We start from the raw sequence: 5854 nt of genomic DNA, 5'->3' as shown, positions 1-5854 counted from the left end.
CTCCCGAGCACCGCCCCGCCGCTTCCGGGGCCGCGCCGCCGGCACGGCGCAGCCGTGGGCCGGCACCCGGCGACATTTTGGGGGCGCGCAGGGACACCGGGAGCGGCCGGGCCGGGGGCTGTGAGCGGCCTGTGTCCGTCCCCCCTCCCGCCCCCGGAGGCCTTCCCAGCGTTTGTGCCTGTTAACATTTCTTTGCGGGAGTTTACAGCAGATACAGCACCAGGAAGGGGGTTACGGGGAACGTCACCCGAAACCGGCATTCCTCATGCTAATGTTGGTTTTCGCATAACCTGAGGTTTTCCCCTGCTGTTGGAGACAGCTGGTGATACCAGCCCAAAAAGCCAAAAAAATCTTTCACAATAGTCCTCTCAAAACGTTAGGATGCAGCCCACGTAGCCAAACTGGGTATTAAGATGTCAGTCTTGGACAGGTGCTTTTAACATTGGACTTTACTGCTGGACTTCACTAGTTTTGTTAGTGGTACATCTAGAAATCATCCTGCAGCCTGGAATGGAGAGCAGACACACTTGCTGATCATGTGTATCTTCTTACCATCATTACTGACAATTTTATTGTCTCCTTGAAGAAATGGCCCTCTACAACTGCTTGCGTTGCTTTTACTGATAGCGTGTATATGAACATTTACATCATATCTCAGCCTTCTGTATAAATCGCCTGGCGTTCTTCACGTCTGATGCCAATTTGCTGGATTGTCTCATGGTGATACTAATACCATACAACAGTGCTTACACCGTGTGTAGATGCTGCGAGTGAGGGAACTGTGATCTTCATTAGTGCTTTTCTGTGATGCTTCCACATCATAGTATTTTTGCTTGTTCATAAGGACAACGGCATTCCTTCAGTGCTAAGGGACTACGATACTTCGAACTGATACTTTAATTAATAATGTTTTCTGAAAGTGTTCTGGATTTTCATTCACACTTCAATATTCTGCCAGTCAGTTTTACACTGAGTTGTAGAAGGGAGCAAAATAAGAAGGAAAAGGTAACCACTAATGTCCAGATTACTCTAATATACACGGATGACAGCAAGCATCATCTGTTCATGGACTTCAGTTTTTTGAATGAAGCCCTGTACTGTTGAGGGTGATATTATTCCCTGCAAACGAGCCTGTGTAGTATAAACAAACAAAAAAGACAATTACATCCGTGTGACAACACTAACTGCTTATGTTTGCTCACCCAAAACATTCTGGAAAACCTCCCCATGTTTATTTCTCCGCCAGTGGAAGCCGTAGTAATCAAGTCAATCAGACTGCACGAGCTCGCTAAGCAACCGGGGACCATCTCTGAAGGCCGCTGTGCTGCCGCTGTTCTGTCCCAAGTAAATCCAAGAGGAAGCTGTCTGCTGGCACAAGCAATACCGCGGCTTGCCAGAAGGTGTTGCTTTGAAACCATGCAATTACCCGAGCTTAAAAATCATGAAAGGAAATCGGCTTGGACGATTGCACAGGACTGACAGATGAGTTCTCACTGCCAGAACAACGTAGGATCCTTAATTTGAAATGCTCGCTTTTAAGGTAATTTAAATCTTGAAATGGCTTGTATGTGCAGAGCAACAGAGAGGGAAATAAATGCTGAGCAGGGCACTGACTCAGTGGAAAACATTGTGGCTTTACACATTGCTAACAAATATGTTACAGCAGCTTTGTGTGTGCAGAAGTGTCGATTGCTTTGCAGGCTTTGCTGTTTATATACATCTATTTAAAAAAAAAAAAAAAAAAAAAACAGACCTGGTGCAGTGGGGATTTTTAGAGGGGTAGCTTGTGATTTCAAGAAGACAAGCAAAGCCTCCATATGACAGCTAGCTGTCCTGCCCTGAGTGCTGTCTCACTGCGCTCTCCACACACATCTCAACAGAAAGGAGCTGCTTGTTTTGAAGGGGCACGCAGCAGTGGTGACTTACCGGAGGTACAACTGCACTGCACCTACAGCCCTGGCTTTAAGCACCTATTAACAGTGATAAATACTGCATTTATAATTAAGCCTAGCCTTGGTCTTGGAGACAGAACAGGAGGTGAAGTTTTCAAGACATTTAAAACCTTTTACACTAAAGGAAAAAAAGCCTAAAAAGATGCCCAGAAGGGAGGAAATGTTTTTAAATATGCCTGTCACATGAAGTGGCTCATTGCTAAAACAACCTCCTACAACTGAACAGCCTTCTACAGCTGAGGTTCTGCAGTAGAAATTCGAAGTCTAGGGTAGGGTGACATTTTACAGCCCACAATATGTATTGGAGCACATCCTGTGTAGATGTAGTTGCTGCGCTTACCCCAGCTGTGCCTTTCAAAGAGTTACATCTGCCAGTCCTGAGGCTGTGAGCTCCAGCCCACTGTTTTGGGAAGCAGTTTAGAAAAGGACCTTACAGTTAGCCAAGGAGGTCACATCAGGGTGGGCATAACCAAAGAAGCCTTTGAAAACTATTCGATGATCAGATGTTTACCAATACTGTTTTTACCATAGATAAAGGTGTTAGCCTGGAGCAGAGGACAGCATACCAGACAAAAGATCACAGAAGTGAGTAGATCAGCAGCTGTTTTTTACAGCAAAAAATCTACCCAAATAATCTAGTCCCCCAATAATCTTGGCTGTAAGAAGGAAAGCAGAAAACAGTCATTGACTTCAGCAAGCCCTCTTAGCCACTTCAACAGCAGAGGGTAATTTAAACCCATTGTTTAGACCAGTTGCTGTCAAGATCAAGTAAGTTTTCAGAGCTCCTACCCTCCTCATCAGTGCAGCCATGGGCTTTACCACAAAACCTCAGCTTGGATTATGCAATGCAGCTAACTGGATATTCCATATTCCTCCGTAGTTTCAGCAGAAATCCACTGCTCCTGCAGCTGACACATCATCACTGCACTCCCTCCTTTTTAGATGCATTTGGGGCCGGAGATGGACATGTTTTTTTCACCTAGTCTAATAATCATTTTTCAGGATTTTTTGTTCCGTGTGAATAAATCTATAGCATCAAGCTGCATCTTCTGAAGTACCATGGATTAACAGTAAACTGGAATAAAAATTAAACTGAGCCCCCTGTAAAGCATTTCTTTGTATCATTCAGCACTTTCTGAGCAAGGCTGATGATCCCAGGAGGTTGTAGGAGACTTGCCAGACTCGTGGTACTCCAACTCAAGAAGAAGCAGAGTTCTTTTTCTTTACCACGGCACATGCTGGGGGGCGGCAGACAGAACACAACATCCATATTCATTGAAATCTGTCCTTTGGTGAATATTCCTCATTTCCATTTCTCGTAATGGAGTCTCTAAGGAATTGTTATTCCCCTTTTGAAAAGCTTTTCACTTCTCCAGAACTGCAGTGGGCACGTGGTGTATCTTCTGAGCATCATCCTCTACTATGTAGTCAAAAGACAGTAAACAGAGGGCTGACAAAACACAGCAACAGTCATGGGAACATCCACCGCTATCTCCCTGCCTTCTTGTCCTGTTGGGAGCAAGCCTTTGGTTACTTGGTCTTTTTTTTGCACAAGATTAAGCCTTCACATAATCATAGTTTACTTCTGAAATGGCATTGGCCGTTGCAGAGGCAGACAAGACCAGGACTGCCCTTTGCAGAACATGAACTATTTTTGAGATTCCAGTTTAGCTGTATTTTAGGTACGTTTTCTTTTGGCTGGCCTACGGCTAAGAAAGCTGCCTCATGGCTTTATAGCCAACAGCTGTTTTTCATCAAGGTACAAACTGCCAGGCAGTCTGAAGGGAAGAGCCCTGCTCCACATGGAAGAGCCTTAGAAGCTCTGGATATCTGTACAAGCTCTTGGTGAATTTCTCAAGAGCTTGCAGAAAGGAACTTGATTGTCTTGATTATATTTTGTCAAGGTTAACTGCACCAACTGGCTCTGCAGCCTCTTCCCACAGCTGTCTATGCTCAAGATCAGCTCAGATATATCACAGGGCTGCATTGCCTTGGATCATACTGCTGTGAAAATAGCTAAGGGGTGGAGGGGGAAACAACAAACAGACCAAAAAAATATATATATACAAATAGCAAGAAGCTTAATCTGGGGCCTGCCCATGCACTCTTCTTTCTCCACTGGTTTGAAATTTGCATTTTGGGGGTTACATTTAAGCTCAGGCCCTGACATTTATTCCTTGTACAACCTGGCACAGAACAGATTAATTATTTGACAGAAAGCTCTGAAGACTTTAATTCCCTCTACCATATAAACCTAAATGAACTTTGTTTTCTTGTTACCAAACTCTGTCTTTAAAAGAAATAAAAGACAAACAGAAAGCTTACAACAATAAACCTTAAACCTTTACTGGAGCCTTCCTGTGAATTCGTAAAGTCACAGCGCTTTCTGTTCCTGAAAATTGTTTTCTTCCATGTTCATTCATGCTCAGAAGGGTCCTGTTTTGTTACAACTATGCTGGTTACGTTATCAAAGGACAAAAAAAATAGACCTGTAAATTATAAACAGAAAGTACAACTAATCAGAGTGATCTTTGATTTTGTTCTGGTTAATAAAAAACACTAGATCAGTTAGCTCCCACAAGTGCAAGGCATAGTTTACAGTATTTTTGTAAACTCCCAGAATACACTGTTTTACAAGCAAATTGCAGAGCATTATTCCTGATTTTGTTTTCTATCTTGCTTAACAAATGAACAAAGAGTTGTAGTGATCTGCCACACAGAACAAGAAAGGCAGCAGTTGCTGTGAAAGAAGACCATATATTCATACAGAACCTTCCAAACACATAAATCAAGTCCTATAATTACCTATACCTGTTCCACACCAGTGGAAGGAGCTGCAGCCCTTCTGCCCAGTGGTTGACTTTCAAAGGTTAAAAAGTTAAAAAAGATTATAGAGATATAAAAGCATTTCAATAAAACTTTCCACAACAAGCTAATTAAGATAAACTACACCCCACTCTGCAACCCTCAGTGTAAGATGGGCCTCGTTAGATGCCCGTACCCGGGAGAAGTGTGTGGCTGGTGCGTGTTTCTGCGGGGGTTACTGTGTGATTCAGCCGGGTCCGGGGGCAGCTCGGGCCTCTCTGAGCCAGCGCTGCGTGTGGATGCTCCCGCAGCATCTTTGTGACGTGCTCTGGACGCGTTCCCCAGCACCTGCACCACGAATGGTTGTCGGATAGGACAACCGAAGCAGTAAACGCATGTAAAACCCAATAGATCCATATAAAAAGCCAACAGTTCTTCAAGGTCCAGGATTTTTCCCTCAGAAGAACCCTTTCTTTCCCTTAAATTACCTTTTAGTACAACGGATACAGATATATTAGAAACAACTTTATTTTTTCCTACCTCTTAGCTTTTTATTAGTAAGTTGATATTATTCGAAGAAGGATTTTATAACAACGTTTACCACATCCTCAATTAATTATATTTTCTGTATTAGTAATTAAAAAATAAAAAAAAATAAAATCACAGCATGTTTTAGGTTGGAAAAGACCTGTAAGATCACCTAGCCCAACCTTTAACCTCACACGAGGGCCTGAGCCTCCGGCAGAGATGCCAGCAGGACCAGCCCTTTTCTATTTAACCACAGAGAGCACGCTGGGTGCTGCAGAGCGAGCAACGTTCAGCGTGCTCTCCAAATGCCGGCTAACACAAGCGTTAATAAAAGTTTCTGATTTGTTTCAGCATCAGTTGAAATCAACTGCAGCCGTCCTAATCAGGAACCTCTTCCTCAGCATTCCAGACCGAGCATTACGGTGCTTCAATGAGCCGAAAACGGCTCTTTCTTTCTGACGGCTGCCCCCCAGCTCAGGCTTGGGGTACCTGCCCGCGGGTAAATCGCCTTTCGGCAGCCCTCTGGGGGACGGCAGCACTCGGCAGCCCGGCCTGGGGGCAGAGCCGGG

This window comes from Oxyura jamaicensis, chromosome 9 (assembly GCF_011077185.1).
Source record: "Oxyura jamaicensis isolate SHBP4307 breed ruddy duck chromosome 9, BPBGC_Ojam_1.0, whole genome shotgun sequence".
NCBI lineage: Eukaryota > Metazoa > Chordata > Aves > Anseriformes > Anatidae > Oxyura > Oxyura jamaicensis.
This window is presented reverse-complemented; position numbering follows the sequence as displayed.